The following is an 18,142-nucleotide window of genomic DNA, read 5'->3' on the forward strand; positions in this document are numbered from 1 at the left end:
CTCAAACTTGTACTGAAAAGACTTCAGTATTGTTACCAGAAAATATTCATATTTTGCTACCATCTTCATCAGTAGAAAGCCAAAAAAAAAAATGAGAACTTCACGAAGAACCTGGTTTCTTAAGTTGCCTATCTGAATCTGTATCATCCCTGGGCAAGTCTGTTTGATGGATCTCAAAATATATGCCTTTTCGTAGCAGAAAAGGAACCTGGATTTTTTTGAGTTCTTATTTCTATGTTGGAGATATAAGATACCTATGTCAGTTTTATAAATACATAAAGTGCCATTCAAACTATGATATACAATGAATTTATTCAAATTTGAATGAAAATTACTACATGTCAATTGCTAGACAAGTTATCTCTAATATTTTGGGAAAATCTGTTTGCTCGAGTAATTAAGATTCGTTTATCCAAACTCTTTCTTTTCCCCTTCCTTCCTTCCTTTTTTCTGTTTCTCTTTTCTTCCTCCCTTCCTTTGTTCTTACATATATATGGGTATATATGTGTATATGTATATATGTGTATATGTATATGTATATGTATACATATGTATATGTATATATTCATATAGTCATATATATGCATATTTATATATTCATATATATGAATTTTATGTGATATATTTTATGTCTTTAATATATATAAATATTTGCATTTCAGGTGTTGAGGGTTGAGTTAATAAGATGTCTCAACTCATGGCACATTACTATCTTTGAACTACACAAGGCTCTCACCTGGTTTATTGATTTTCTTATGTACTGCTATTGTCTCAAATCTGTCATTTTCATACATGAAAGAGCAGATTCTTAATATGTTGTGGTGTTTTCTGTCATTGTTGTTTATAAGTATTCGTATCAAATGTTTATTTAATATTGTAAACATATTTTTATTTTAATTTAATGGTATATTAAATTTTTCATTCTATCTACTCATTTTTCACCATAATCTAAATATTTTGTGGATCTACCCATGTGGCTTTTGGCCATCTGATGTGCTGCTTGTAACCGTCACACATTCACTATACTCTACATTATCAGCTCACCCAGTTAACAGAGCTCTGGATTCTCTGAGTACCCAATCTGTGAACATTCTGTTTTCATTTTAAAGTCCTAATACAGTGAATTTCATTCTGTATATACAAATTTTCTTTTAGAAAAAATAAAAGAAAAAAGATAACAATAAAACTAGTAGACTACATTTTCAGTTCTTTTCCCATTTCACTGCACCATGTACTTAATAAAGTTTTATTGCCTTGAAAATGAAACACAGAGTAGAAACTGTGTGTGTGCACATGTGTGTTAATCTGTTGCACAGAGCAGTGGATTAGTATGTTGGTTACATTTCTAGATTGTGGAGCCAAACTTTCTGGTTCCCATACTGTCTTTGCCACTTACTAGCTGTGTGACTTGGGTAAGTTACTTAGACCTACCAGACACTAAATGATAGTGTCTATGACATAAGATGGTTGCAAGGATTAAATGAGTTACTATCTACAAAACAATTAGTGCAATGCCTAGCATATAATAAAGTATTAATAAATGTTAAATAGCAGCATTTAAGAAGCCTTTCAATAATTTTCTAGATACTGTCAGTCCATGGGAGAACTATGAGATAAATAGGTTTTAGAATTTACACGTATTATATCGACAAACTCAGGGAGGAAGTAAATAAGATACAAGGAAAAAACATTCAAAGGCAAAAATAAACACATACAATCTCTAACTCAACAGGTAAAAAAAGCAGCTGCTTCAAGGTTGGAGGAGTAAAGCAAGAACATTATTTTCCAATAGTGACTCTATCTTCAATGATTTCCTAAAACATTGGGTTTTATATTAGCATTGAATTTTTTCTAACTTTGATAAAACATCCAGAGCCATAATGTAAAGAAACAAGAAAATGAAATCATCAGAGTAAGAGCAAGAATGGGGAAAACACCTTGAAAATTTTAAAAAAATAATAAATAAAAATAAAAATCAGACTGAAAGCTCATAAAAACTAACAAACAAAAAGCCACACAAACAAAAAAGAAAACAGACAATACTTATCTGAATCCAAATACATTAGGAAAAAAATATGAATTTTGTTAATTACATCATTATTGTGTGTGGATCAATACTAATTTTGGTCCATTATTAAAGTTTTGAAGGAAAAATATCTAAGAGACAAATGTTGTTTAATTACATATCATGGACATCTCTACATTGTCCACACACAGATGCTTCTGTGACCAGATTATTATTTTGGCTACCAAAAGAAGCTTCTAATTTTGCCAACTGAAGCCACCCATCTACATGGAAATTTGACTTATGTGAGGTGCAAGTTCTGTGCTTGTTCCAATGCCTATTTGCTGTTCTGAAAACATAGCTCAAAGATGAGGCTCTAATCTGATTAGTTTGCACATAATTCATCCCAAGGATTAGTGGATGGGGTAAATATTTGCAGAAACTATCAAAATTCTCGTTTGGTTCAGTGGCTTTAGAAACTTGTGAAAGATTTGGTTTCTAAAAGGCACTTGAGAGCCTTCCGTTTCCTCTCTTTCTCCCTCCTACAGACTGTGGTGACAACGACAGAGACAGTGATGGCTAACATGTTTCAGCACTTACTGAGCGCACATTGCCATGTGAAGAACTTGATTTGCGTTTTCTTATTTGATCCTAGCAATATCTTCATGACATAATATTATTATTATTCCCATTTTTAGGATGAAGAAACTGACGTTTAAAGATGTGAAGTGCTTTGCCCAAGGTCACAAATCTAGTAAGTGAGGGAATAGGAATCTAAACTAAGAAATTCTTACCCTGGAGCTATGATACTCTGAATCACTAGTGAATATTGTACATGCTATTTCCTTTACCTGAAACCTGTTTCTTTACATCATTGTCCTAGATAGCTCAGTTTTCCGATCTGCTTAAATTGCTGCTTCCAGGAGAAAAGCTTTCTCTGCTTTCCAGCTTAGACATACCTCTCTAAAAATAACTTGGAGCACGAAGCACTGTAACTATTTTCTCTCTCGTCTGTGTTTCTGGACTTTCCTTAGGGTCACAACAGTGCCTAACACTTGTGTTTGTTCAGTTTATAAATGAATGAGTTCCCATGTTATTCAAATTAGTGTTATAATTCCAGTTACTGGTAGTAATGTTGATGTATAATGTGTTTTAAAGATTTTTGGAAATCTTCAAAAAATTCTGAACCAAATTTTTGTTTGTGTTGGGTGTTATTTATTTATTTATTTATTTATTTATTTATTTATAAATTAAGGATCCAGAGGCAGAGCCCTAATTGTAATTCATAGGTTTATGTTCTCCAGGACTTTAAAATAAGATATTGTTATTTAAGGTCCACCAATTTGCTGGTGTGCCTGCTTTCTTAACCTCTCTTCTTTAGACACTCCCATCTTGACAAAAGCATTCACTGAGGATGATTGAACCCATTCTAGAGAAGAATTTTATGTAATGATTGCTGTGCCATTTAATGGCAATACATGATATTTTCATTCTTAATGTGTTTAAGGACTCCACACCTCAATTTGTGATTCAATATATCCACAGAAGGGCCTGAGAATCTGCATATTCTCTCTCTCTGTCTCTCTGTCTCTCTCTGTCTCTGTCTCTCTGTCTCTCTCTCTCTCTCTCTCTCTCTCTCTCTCTGATACACACACACACACACACACACACACACACACACACACAGAGCTAATGATTCTGCTGCAGGGTACGTTTGGCCCCATTTAAAAACAATGATACTTGTGAGAGGTTCTGATATTTCTTTCCTATCCTTCCTCTCTACGCAAATAGTGACAACTCCTTAATCAGGTTTGCTTGATGTTGCTTTTTCCCTAAAGCTGTCTACAAAATATCTGCTGACAGTCTGTTTTCACACCAGCAAGGATTTTGTTAATACTATTCTTTCCCTCTAATCTAGTTACTCTATTTTGCCCATTGCTCACCTGCAAGCTGGTTTTAAACTGCTCTTTCCTGTCAGTTCTGGTTGCAAGCTGATTTCCTATTCAACAGAAACATGGTCAATGATCCATTTCCTCTGTGAACCATCAAACATTCTTGTGGCTCAGCTCAGAATCAGAGCAGCTCAGCATTTGAACTATTCAATCATTTATCTCATTGGCATGTATGCTATGAACTTATTTGCATAAAGATGCATATTGTAGATTGATATGCATAGAATATCAATTTCTTTAGAACCTTTACTCTGAATTGCCATTGCCCTTTATTACTAGTCCTTGAGAACTAAGTTTCAAAAGCATTCCCAATGGCCTGGTATCATGTAAATCTTCTTGGTGTGCTCTTTAGATGTATTATAATAGTGAAACCATAGATGCAAAATCATGTTTAAATTAAGCATATGCCTGAATTGTCTATTAAGTTCGAAACAAAGTTTACTTAGAATACCGAAACTTATTAATTTTTGCACAATTTATTGAAATGACTTGTTCATGTTATTTTCCCAAAATGGACTGTCATGCATTCAAATATGCAATATTTATTCAGTACCTCATGCATTCATTATATTCTATTGAGCATTGTAAAAGGTACACAAGTATTTGAAGACATGTTTCATCCTTACACTATTTTATCTGCCCACTAAAGAATTAAATAAGGTCTAAAAAGGAAAACAATTAGAAAAGAATTAATGACAATTTGGATATTAAACTGAGAAATAATAGCATCAGATTCATCTCTGAATGACATTATGTATTGACTTGTTGACTTCACATTATCTTTTTTTTTTTCTATTTTGTCTCCTTTATCACATGTACATCTGTAAAGTCATTCATTCAAATCCACTTAGTCATTATATACAGGTTCATTTATTAAATTAGTTGGCAAACCACTTTTTAACTGCCTTTATGTCTATTTAAATGGTCATGCCTTGTTTGGTAAACATCAAGAAAGCATAATAATCTTTACTGATAATGGCCTATTGTTGAGTGATATACTAACACAAAATGAAGTGAGAAAAAAATATCCTAAGATTATTTGACTGTGGAGAGCACTTTCATTTACTCTGTTCTATCTAATTTTATTAATAATTAAAAGTATATCTAATTTTATTAATAATTGAAAGTATATTTGATACATTATTGGAATACAGCTGAACAAACTATTTTGTAGCTTGACACGATGGTCCCAGTATCTTCTTTATCAAAACAAGCATCTAACTTGAGGACTTTTTTTGAAGATAGGAATATTTTCCATTAAACAAAATATACTTTGAGTGCTAGCTTTTTGATTTTACTTTTTACAAATTTTCCTCCATTTGTAAAAAAAAGCGAGGCTAGTTTATTTAATCTTCAAGCTTAGGAGGCTTTGCAAACTGATGTTTAAATTATGAAGAAAGCAATGATTTCCTTTAGACTTGTGGTACAGATCAAATATAAATAAATAGTATTGCAACTGTGCAGTTTCTCTGCTTTAGTTATATCTGCCTATTCAAAGTACATGTCAGAATTACTAAAAAAGGACAAAAAATAACAAGCATTGGCAAGGATGTGGAGAAAAAGGAACTCTTGTGCACTCTTGGTGGGAATGTAAACTGGTACAGCCACTGTGGAAAACTGTATGGGGGGCGGGGCTCAAAAAATTAAACATGGAAATACCATATGACCCAATAATTCCACTGCTGGGTATTTACTCAAAGAAAATGAAAGCACTAATTCAAAAAGATATATATACCCTTCTGTGTAGAGATAAGATATGGAGCAACCTATGTGTTCATCACTAGATAAATGAATAAATATACACATACACATACATTAGAATATTATGCAGCATTAAAAATGAGATTTTGACATTTCTGAGAGCATAGATGGACCTAGAGGATATTATGCTAAGTGCAAAAGCAAATATATGATTTCACTCCTATGTGAAAAATAAAAACAAGACAAATGAGTACACAGACAAACAAAAAGCAAAATCAAACCTGTAAATACACAGAACAAACTGATGGTTGCCAGAGGAACAGGGGTTGGAAAAATGAGCAAAATTGGTGAAGAGGAATGAGGGATACTGGCTTCCATTTATGGAACGAATAAGTCATAGGAATAAATAGAATCAATAATATTGCAATAACATATGGTGACAGAGGGTGGCTATACTTGTGGTGAACATAACATACAGAGATATTGAATCACTGCCGTACAACTGAAACTAATGTAACATTGTGTGCCAACTGTACTCAAAAAGTTTGAAAAAAATAATAAAGTGAATTTAGAGGATCTCTATTTTTTAAGTAGTTTTTATATTTCCCTGATAAAATAGTAAATGATATTCAAAGATGAAAACTTTTATTATCCTATAAATTATTAATCTTTCAGGTTATAATTTCTGTCATCAATAGTCTCTTACTTTTTTTCTAATTTTTTTGATGTTTATTTATTTTTGAGAGACAGAGTGAGCAGAGGAAGGGCAGAAAGAGAGGATGGCAGAATCCGAAGCAGGCTTCAGGCTCTGAGCTGCCAGCACAGAGCCCGACGTGGGGTTCAAACTCACAAACTGTGAGATCATGACCTGAGTCTAAGTCAGATGCTCAACCAACTGAGTCACCCAGGTGCCCCAATAGTCTACTCTTATTAATAAGTCTTCCTTTGTTAATAGTTATACTTAACTAACCCTCTATAGATATAAAGGGAAATACTTCTATTTTATTTTAGTTGTTTTTAATTTTTTTAAGTTCATTTATTTTGAGACAGAAAGCACTCTCTCTAATGGGTGGAGGGGCAGAGAGAGACAGAGGGAGAGAGAGCATCCGCATCCCAAGCATGGAGCCTGACACGGGGCTTGATCCCACGAACCAGGAGATCATGACCTGAGCCAAAATCAAGAATTGGATGCTTAACTGACTGAGCCACCCATATGCACTGAAATAGTTCTATTTTATACAGAAAAAAAAACTGTCTCTAAAAAGTAAATTGGTAGTATTTCAAAGTTATCATGGTAATGGGAATTGTGGTGGTAGCTTAGTGATTTATTTTTTAAACAATCAAAATTATGTGTGAGAATAAAAGGATTCAAAGATTAAATGAGTAATTTTTAACATTTTTTAATATGATGCTGATATTGATACTTTCAGAGAGACATTAGTCATTCAGTTGTCCATGGGATTTATGTATATATCTCAGGAGATTAGGACTGAAAACATCAGTGGCTTGCCCCTTAAAACTGTGCATCTCACCTTATGTAGTTGGTAGGAGACTTTAATGTCATGTAGCATGACTTTACTTTTTAAAGTCTTATTATTATTTCTGGCCCTACCATTACTTTATCTCTTTTAAAGAAGAAATCCAACACTGTATGTTACTCTGCTGCCTTTAATTGGGAAGATAGTATTCACAAATTTGGTTATTGTACAGATAGTATTCACAAACGTGGTTATTAGTGATAGTATTCACAAACTTGGTTATTAGAGATAGTATTCACAAAGTTGGTTATTAGAGACAGTATTCACAAAGTTGGTGATTAGAGATGGTATTCACAAGCTTGGTTATTGTAGATAAAGTATTCACAAACTTAATTATTATAAGGCAGCAGAGAAAATAAATGTTCTACTATTATGTGTTTACAAGATATCTCACAGTCTTTTTCAGTTCATTCCATATGAGATGAGGTTTTTGGACTCAAAATTGTATGAAATTTTATAAGGACTAATCATGACTGTTTTGAAAAACAACTACTGTTTGTTTTGTTAGAAAATGACCTTGATAGTACAATTAGACTCTGGTTTAACAACAATTTACCCTTCCTTGATTTTATTTGTTTTGTCTTAGCAATGTGAATAGTTTTTTTTTCATATTGAATCAAAATTTATCATAAATTCTTGACTAAATGTTTTTTACACTTAAAAATGTTGGCAATAATAATAATGATTGTAGTAGAAACACGTGACTCTATATGCCAAGTTGTTCCAATTTTATAGAGACATGTTAACTACATCTCTTTAACAAAATATCTAAAATATTTTTGGTGAGATTGGAAATAGCAACGTAATTTATCCTTTATTCCTGAAACTGGTCCTCTCCCAAATAGTAATGCAATAGCCCTCACATTCCTCACCTGCATTCAACCCTTACCTTTTGTTCTGAGAAACTAAACGGATTTCACATTCATCTAATACAACCATGACTTTGGTTTTTGAATTCTCCTATATAAGAGCCATTTTTTTCATACATGATATTTTCTAAAATACAAAAAACAGAAGAGATCACCCATTCATTATCTTATTTATTCCTCACACCAATTCATTGAAATATTTAAGCTGTTTCTCTATTTTGCACACAAGTAATAGACTAGAGCTTTAAAGTCATAGTTGCCTGACTCTACAGTAGCCAGGAAGTTGCAAGTAACATAAATTCAACTAGAATATATTTAAACAATACAGAAAATATATTTCATCATTGAAAGGTACACGTTTCAGGAAGAGTTTGGTCATGGATCAGGCTCTGTTTTTCCAAGATTTATACTGCTTAACCTTCTTCTGGATCTGTTTTGGCTTAGGATGGAATTCTCCCATGGTAGTAAAATAGCTGTAGCAAATTCCAGACCTCATATAACACATCATACCAGAAAGAAGGAAATTCCTTGTCCTCCATTTATCAACCAAAACTCCTAGATTTCATTAACAGGGGCCAGCTTGAAAGACTGAACTGAACCCGTCATTGTGACGAGGTGTTGGGAATAAACCAACTGGTGCATTCCCCATAGACCACCCCTTGGCCTTTCCAAGAATGCCCCAGAGTCAATCCCATCAAAACTGAAACTGTGGCACAATAGAGGGTACATGGAATGCACTTGGGGATTAGAACTCAGCTTGTTTTCTTGGCCACATGCAGTGTTCTTTATTCTAATCCATAAATGTTTTATGAAAGATTGTCTAATAGTATTTCAAGTGTCTTCATGAAACACTCAGCTCCTGGAACACCTAGCCCTTCTTTTTTGAAAAATAAATTTCTTTTTTGGATTTTTTTTTGCATTTCATTTTGTAATTTATTTTATTATACCCATCAATTTGTACATTTTTAGTCCTCAAAGTTCTCCCTGGAGACTTTAATTTTCTCAAAAAAAAAATTAGGATATTTCACTCCACAAACATGCATGACTATGTATATATAGCAAACTCACTCAAATTCAGTGACTTAAAATAAATATTTTTTATTTTTTTTACAATATGATGAACCAACAGTCCTATATATTTCTTAGGATTCATCACAAATACATACTTAACTCCCTTTATCTATTTCACCTATAATAAATGACTATTTTTTAATGTTTATTTTTGAGAGAGACAGATAGAACATGAGTAGGGGAGGGCCAGAGAGAGAGAAGGAGACATAGAATCTGAAGCAGGTTCCAGGCTCTGAGCTGTCAGCACAGAACCTGATGCAGGGCTGGAACTCTTGAACCACAGGATCATGACCTGAGCCAAATTCTAACGCTTAACCAACAGAGTCACCCAGATGCCCCAGTAAATGACTATTTTTGTTCATCAGTCTACATATCTGCTAGGTATTTCATCTTGCCTCAGACTACTTACACCTTCCTACACAGCTGTTGGTTGGATAGTTGACTATATTAGGTTTGTATGGCTGTTACAACAAATTAGCACAAAATTAGTATCTTAAACAACATAAATTTTTAGCATAAATTTCTGTTAAGTCAGAGTCCAACGGGATCTCATTAAGATAAAATCAAGAATGTCCACAAAGCCATGTTTTCTCTTGGGGGTCATAAGAAAGAATTTACTTCCCTGTCTTTGCAGCTTCTAGAAGATGCCTGCATTCTTCAGCTTGTGGGCCCCTCTCCAACCGCTAAGCCAGCAATGTTGGCTTAAGCCCTTTTTGCATTTCCTTTCCCTGACTTCCTCTTCTGCTTCCTTCTTCATTCTTATGCACCCTTGTGATTACATTGAATCAGCAAACTGACTTATTTAGGAAGGACTCGGTTGGGATATCTGGGCTTTTCTCCATATGGTCTTTCAATCTGTAGTTTGTCTCTTTGTTGAAGTCAGGTTTCCAAGAAAAATAGGATGTCACACGTTGCTTTCTACTGGCTGAAAAAAGTCACAAGGCTTGTCCATTCCAAAAGATTCTGCAATCACATTAATGCCTCTGGTTTATTTTCTAGGCATGGAAGCTCTCTAGTGCTTTCTGACATTCATATGTGTTGTTCTGACTGGCTGGCATTAAACCATTTCTCTCTTGCTTATCCCACTGAATGGAAGACAAGTTCATCAATTTGCTTAGGTTTGTTATGGATATGGTCCATTTGGAAACAAATGGCAAAGTAAAGTCTCATTCTGCTTGAGTGCCGTCTCTTTTATATATTTTTTGAATAACTACCTTGTTTATCTCATTGGTGGTTAAGGGGATGTCACTTTTGCATGTCTCATTTATGCTTTCTGCTCCCAGATGTGAAAAAGATGTGGGGAACTCATGTGGACAACTATCAGCTCAAATACACTGGGGTGGCTTACCTAGAAGGAAAGGGAAGTGCTACAGAAAGAATGGCTCCATCCTGCCTAAGTATCTGACTTTAATAACAGGATTGTTGCCCATAAAAATTAAGAGAGAGAGAAGTAACCTGTACAAAAAGTCTCTGCTTACAATCATTTATCATCAGGAAATGTTTGGGAGTGGCCATAATCTTGGAGTCCTTTTAGATGTTTTTCCTCCCTCTTCTCCACACCCAACCATCACTAAATCCTACCCATTCTATACTTAAATGAATGTATAATTCAGTTATTTCCCACCCATTCCATTGTTAGTACTGTGATACTAACCTGTTATTTTGTAACTAAATTATTGCAGTGGTTTCCTAATTAATCCCTTTTTCTTTCAGATCTTTATAATTTATTTTCCACATAGCAGCCACAGGTATCTCTTTAAAATGTGTCAAATGATATCACTTCCTTGCTCAAAACATTCTACTGACTCCCTATCTTGCTCAAAGTAAAAGACATGGATCTGTAGTGTCTGGACTTTTATTGCGTCTCTGGCTGACCTCATCTCCCAATACTTTTTTACCCACTTACTTTCCAGGTACAGTTGCCTCCTTGCTTATCATTGAACTTCCCAGAAATGTAGCAGCCTCAGGACTTTTATAGTTGCTGTTACTTCCGCCTAAAACCATCTTCCCTCAAATATCCATACATCTTTCAACTTTAACATCATAAATACATTTTTCTCAAATATTTTTTCCAAAGTGTTTCATGACATCCTGTTTGAAATTTATGTATATGCTTTTGCATGGGTGTGCATGCACACACGCACACACACACACACATGCACAACCTCCCTCACTCTGACCTTTTTTATTCCACATATTGAGTTTTTTTTTTCACAGCACATATCACTTTCTAACACTGTATAAATTATTTAGTTTGTATATCTTTTTGTCTCACCTTGAGAATGTAAGTTCCCTTAATGCAGGAAGTTTACTATAATTTCTTGCCGAGAAAGGTACTTGTACATAAGAAGAACTTGATAATTATTTATTATTGTTAGAAGAATGAGTTAATGCATGAATAACTAAAATTCTTGAAAGGTGTATTTTTACAAATACATATTTGTCTTTGAAAACCCCAAGATATATTGTTTTATCAAGCAAAACAATGACCTCTTCTTTTTGCTCAAATTATTTGCTTACCTTGCATTAAAAGGTGTCATTACATAATTGGACATCAGAGGACCCCACGTGAAAGACATACTCCAGCCTCTTATTACCTCCACTTTTTGATTGATTAGCTCCTACTCAATCTTTATCTTTTATCTACGCTGACTTCTTTAGGGAAGCTGTCTTTGATTCATCAAATCTGAGATGAGGCCTCACTTCAGAGTTCTGGCACTTTCTTCCCTTACATACAAATGTGTTGCAATTTGCTTTCTCATAAGTCACTCCCCCTATGCTTTAAACTGCTTAAGGGCAGAGATTATACATGCTTTATTCATAACTGAATCCTCAGTGTCCTGAATGGTTCTAATATATAATAAATGTTCATAAGTAGTTTAAATTTTTTTTTCAATGTTTATTTATTTTTGGGACAGAGAGACAGAGCATGAACAGGGGAGGGGCAGAGAGAGAGGGAGACACAGAATCGGAAACAGGCTCCAGGCTCTGAGCCATCAGCCCAGAGCCCGACGCGGGGCTCGAAATCACGAACCGCGAGATCGTGACCTGGCTGAAGTCGGACGCTTAACCGACTGCGCCACCCAGGCGCCCCAGGTAGTTTAAATGATTAAGTAAATGAATGCCATTCATTGAAATGTTATTAATTTTCAAAATCAGGAATTATTTTTTAATCTCATTTTATCAGTAGAGACCTGATCTCCTATAAATACTAAGATCAGTTCTTCCTGACTCTTCAGGCACCCAAAAGCAACTTTGGTATTCAGATGGAATTATCCTAATTTTGCCAACTTACAGTCACAGTTTCTTCATTTTAAATAATCTTGCCTGAGTTCCTCTTAAAACAGTTAAAATACTGTTGTACCTCATGGTGCACGCATTATTCAACTCCACAATTAAATTATTTCATAAGGTGTTACATCAAAATCATTGTTAGGTGAAACTATCACAGCTTTTGGTTCTTTTAATTCTTTGTAAGATTGTGTAAATTATTATCTATTTAGGTTAGGTTAATTAAGTGCCTTAAAATAAAAGTGCCTGCTTGTCCTTTGTGTTGCTTTATCAGTTCCTTGAGGCAGAATTCACATATCTTCTTTTTAATTTGTAGGCATGCCAGTCACTTAAAATTGGTTCTGAATATGAAGAAAAAATTATAGAAAATAATCTACATAAGAGAAGACTGACGAGTTTTCAAACTTAATTATTTATAATGAATAAAATTGAGGCCAATCAGTGCACATTTGCAGAACTCCTGTGCTGTACATTTTCAAGTATTTATTACTTTATTTAGTATATGCCTGGAGTTTCTTTTGTATTCTTCATCATATTCTGAAACTATGGCTTTGCTCTTCTTAAAATAGGTGAAAGGCACAGCTTTAGGAGGTCTAGAAGTAAAAGTACATTTCAGATTGTTACACTCTTCAATGGGTGTGGGATTTCTTTTCTGTGTGTGTGCAAAAACAAGTAGATTAACAAAATCATTTGTTTAGCCTTAATTAGTGAAGAAGAAATTTATAGATGAATTTTAAATTTAAGAGTAAGGAAAGATTTTGCACTAATTTGCAGAGTCGTCTTTGATGTCTACATTTAAGAGGTGTGGCCATAGCTTTTTTATTCCTTCTCAGAATCTCTGTGCACATAGGCACGCATTGTCTGGCATTAAATCTTAAATATATTCCTACCTAGGCCAAGAGAAAAATAGTCATGTAAAATAACTAAATGACAAGAGAAAAATCCCATAAAGCTTTTTTTGTATGATTCACATTGTAGACAATGACTTTTGACAACATCTAAATGGATTTATGTTTAAATGAGGACAGTAGAGCATTAAGTAATTGTCAAAGGCTACTCAGTCATTGGAAGGTCCAGTGCTATGGCACCCATGTCCCCAGAATTCCCAGTCGGTGGGTGCTCTTCACATTTCACCTCGTTGATCTCTTTGATGCTTTTCATTTCTAATACTGCCAATACTGACTTAAAAAGATTCCTACTGCTTGGAAGATTTTTTATTAACAGAAGTGATGTTTCTTACGACTTCCGTAGACTTGTTTCAAACTCATTGCTATGGCATAGCAAATAAATAAAATCCAATTTGGACAAAAAGATTTACAGATATCACTGAAACCAGGAATTCCATCCTTGTTAATGTCACTATTAAATGCCCAAGTAAAGAATCCTCTGTGTTGAATGGCTTCCCAATGGCTTTGTCTGGGATATGGAATGAATAAATGTGCATTACAGAAGAAAACATATATTACAAGTGATCACATCTTCATTGAAAGAAGTGTTACCAGTACTCTTCAGTTTATTTGCAAATATAAATTATATATGCATATTTGCATTTCGCAACATTTCTTTTTGTCAAATAGTAAACATAAGTTACAACCTCAACAATAAAAATATAAAATGATACTCACTTCTGTGTACTATACACTGATCTTTTGAGGAAATATTAAAATTATTTTCTTATGGGTCATGGCTATTAAGTATCATTTTATATTCTCAAGATTGCATTTATTATCATAACTTTTTTAGAACCCTCAATAAAGTGTTTGCTTTCTTTTTTCTATATGTACATAGAGATTTGTTTAAGCTTCTAATTTCTAGAATAAAAATAATGGCTGTGGTAGGATATAAAAACATGGCCATAAATTCTTAAAACTCCTTCCATCCAGAGGTAGAATCTATTTCTCCAACCCTTATACCTGGGCCTGTTTGTGACTTTTGTTGACTATAGAATGCAGTGGAAGTGATATGTAAATTCTGTGTCCAAGGCCTCTAAAGACCTACAGCTTTCTCTCCCACCCTCTTGGAACATGTTCTGAAGAAGTCTGCTCTAGCTTTCTTGAGGATGTGAAAGCACCTGAAGAAAGAGGGCTCCTCCAACCTTCCCACAGGAAGCCCTAACTTGGGGGGTGAGGCAATGTGGAATAAGCCTACTGCCCAAGAGTTCTGCAAGATAAATGTACCCATGACAGTGATTCCAGTAAAGAACAGCAGATGAATCACCCAGCTAATGCTTAGAATTATGAGAAATAGTAAATCATTGCTGTTCTAAGTCACCAAATTTCTTTGCAGCAATCGGCAATCAACAGAATAGCCAGTATCTCTGGTGTGTTTACAAAATACTCCAACTACTTTAAGCACTTAATGAACATTACTTCATCATCATCTAGATCACTCTGTCTGTCAGTCTGTCAAACTCTCTTCATCCTCTTTGGTATGCATGTGCTTAATTCCTCCAGTACAGCCATGTTCTACTTGGCTAACTGCATAATTATTCAATATCAATTATATTATGTCACTGTATCCCTGCAGACCGGACCTGAGTTTCTTTCATGATAATGTATCATTAGCTTTTATTCTGATTCTGTTCTTTCTTGTATTTCATAACATTGTTATGTCCATATTCTAAAGCTTAAGATTTTTATGTCTCATTTTTAAATGTACCCCATTTTTGAAGCTGTCAGTGAAGTTTTGTCCTACCCATTAAATGTGCCATTTGTATCTGAGGCTGCAAAGTTTATATATCTTTTATGAAAGTCGTGAGTTATAGCATTATAAGCTAGATAGTTTGACTAATAGCCTTTATTTTCCATCTCCTCCATTAATCTGCTCTTTTGTGACACGTTTTAGTGAAATTTTTGTATGAAGAATATATTAAAATAAATACTTTAAAAAATAACACAAGATAATTTTGAGGAATCATTATTAATTTACCTGTTATATGTTCAGCAAACCTGAATTCAAAAATATGCTAGAATAAAATGGAAGTCCTTTGAAAGAATGGTAAATTTAGATATATAACTTTTCTGTGCAAATACCTGTTATTTACAGTGATTTAGTATCTATGAATAAATTACAGAAAAACAAACATGCAAACATACAACAAACATAAAAACAAAACAACAAAATTAGATGGCCAAATAAGGATATAATGATATATTGATATAAAGATATCATTAATTGTGCCTAGACTTAAAATCCTCAGCACAAAACATCCTAGGTTTAGACTTTACTGTAGTCTTGATGGCTACCTGTGGATTTGCAGTCCATCTCTTTTTGGTAATTGTTGGTTTGTTTTTAAAAATTATTTTAAATGTTTTATTTGTTTTTGAGAGAGAGAGAGAGAGAGAGTGAGAGCAGAGGAAGGGCAGAGAGAGAGGGAGACACAGAATCCGAACCAGGCTCCAGGCTCCGAGCTGACAGCACAGAGCCCCAAGCAGGGCTCGAACTCGCGAACCGCGAGATCATGACCTTAGCAGAAGTCAATGCTTAACCAACTCAGCCACCCAGGCGCCCCTTTTAAAAATTTTTTAAAGTGTTTTATTTATTTTTCAGAGACAGAGAGACAGTATAATTGTTGGTTTGTTAATAAGTGAATGCAAATCTCAAAATGTTAAAATTCAGCAATATGGTATAGCATTGAAAAGATATTTATAATAAATGAATGAGCATTGATCATGCAAAAATTTATAGTAAATGTGTATGTTTTTCTCTAAGTGTTTGTGGATATTTTATCACACATAGAACATATGACATTGATAGTAAATCAGTGATTGCTCACAGTATAATTATTGTGAAATGTTTACATATGAAACCTGAGAACCAAATCACAAAAAATACTATCTCTAATAAAATTTGTTGTATAATCTAATTCTTCATCCCTCTTATTTCATCTCAAACATGCACACACTCAAATATGTATACATACACACACACAGTTACATGTTCACACACAAATACAACCTCTTCTACCATTACTATTATAGACAATGAGAGAAACATACATTTAGTTTAAGTAACTAATTCTCAGATGTCAAACAAATGCAAATTATTTGAAAAAAATACTGTAAACACCTAGTTTATTTCTTTCTATTAATCTATCTGTGAAGATAATGAGTAATACTATATTTCAAATACCTGCATATTATGTAAAATATTTAAATGTGCTGTTGTTGTGTATACACTCTATATAGCTGTTGACCTTGAAAAGTCATTATTTATAACTAAAAGCTATTGAGTTTTTAGTATGTTCCACCCACAAGGCTCAGTAATTTACATTCAGTACTTATTTAATTCTCTAGCTTCCCAAGTGCAGTTTTCATTTAAAGGTAAGAAAACTGAAGCATAAGGAAACTAAGCAGTTTTTTTAGTAGTATTACTTAATAATGGAACTGAGATTCAAACTATGTCTGGATATCTCCAGTCAGGTGGTTAAACTCTTATTTGGTAGCGTGAATGTAATATAAAATAGTACGTATTTGAAAATAGACAACATAGTGTTATATTCTGTAGCACATACATATTTAATCTTCCTAAATATATTTCCATTACCAGGATCTATGTACATGTATGTGTGTATATTTTTTAAAAAATCAAAGCATGCTTATTTCAAGATATTGTATTTCAACTGGAAAGAGAGTTTAAGAATATATTATTTTCAAATTTCCCAGGCTGAAGTTCAAAGATAATTCCATACAGAGGGTGGATTATTTCAAAATAAGATTTTGGTAGGGTTTCATAATAATAGCTATTATTCATAATAATAGCTCTAGGTACAAAGCCCACTCCCACCTTTGTTTGTTTGTTTGTTTGTTTGTTTAGGTATATGTGTATGTCTTAACCATGTTGGATTGGGTAACTATATTTTTGGTGATCAACAAATGTGTTTTACCTTTATTGATTCTTCTTGGATTTTGCTGATTTTAAGTTACTTCTTCCTTAGGTTTCCATTGTAAAAATTTCTAAGTCCCCAACATTGACTCTAGTGGCTCGGTGTTTCTTTAATTCCCGTTATAACAAAAGAGAGACTTAAATGCTTATACAAATTTGGATTTTTATTTTATTTTTCCTATATTTGGAAATATAAGCAATTTTTGTAGTGGTAAATAACCTCAACAAACTGCATATCATTATGCTATATATTTCACTCTTATAATATCCTGCATGAAAGAAGTAACAAGAAGATTTGAAAATAATCGTGCTTAGAAGTAAATCTCCCACATATGACTAGATGGTTAAGACCACTGACTTGACACCCTCATAAGAAGGGATGGCCTTATCTCCATCTAATCATTCATACTTCATTGTGCAATTGGTAAAATAGAAATATTTATAAATATAGATATATGAAAGATATATGAAAATCCCCAGAAAGCAATAATTGTGCATTATATATCACACTTGAGGAAAACTGGAAAGTAGTTTCCCATAAATCTGGCTTAATTTTTAATTTTTTAATTATTATTTGTTAATGTTTATTCATTTATTTTGAGAAAGGCTAGAAAGAGAGAGAGAGAGAGAGAATGAGAGAGGCAGAGAGAGAGAGAGGGGGGAGAGGATCCCAAACAGGCTCCAGCACAGAGCCTGACACAGGATTCCAACTCATGGTGAGATCATGACCTGAGCAGAAATCAAGAGTGGGCCTCTTAACTGACTGAGCCATCCAGGTGTCCCATGGCTTAATTTTTTAAATTGCTGTTTTACTTTTTCTTTAGTTTTCAT

The 18,142-nt window shown here is 33.7% G+C and overlaps 1 protein-coding gene across 11 annotated transcripts in view; it reads left to right on the top strand.

Annotated features, from left to right (window-relative positions):
• Positions 1 to 18,142, top strand: part of EPHA5 (EPH receptor A5) — a 336,378-nt gene that overhangs the window by 180,180 nt on the left and 138,056 nt on the right. Inside the window, exon 6 of one of the 11 annotated variants that reach the window (XR_008296293.1) lies at positions 2,704 to 2,759. The exons of the other annotated variants lie outside the window; for them this stretch is intronic. The gene's annotated coding sequence lies outside the window, so the exon portion shown is untranslated. The remainder of the gene's footprint in view (positions 1 to 2,703; positions 2,760 to 18,142) is intronic. 11 annotated transcript variants of the gene reach the window in all.

Source organism: Acinonyx jubatus, chromosome B1, assembly GCF_027475565.1.
Source record: "Acinonyx jubatus isolate Ajub_Pintada_27869175 chromosome B1, VMU_Ajub_asm_v1.0, whole genome shotgun sequence".
Lineage (NCBI taxonomy): Eukaryota > Metazoa > Chordata > Mammalia > Carnivora > Felidae > Acinonyx > Acinonyx jubatus.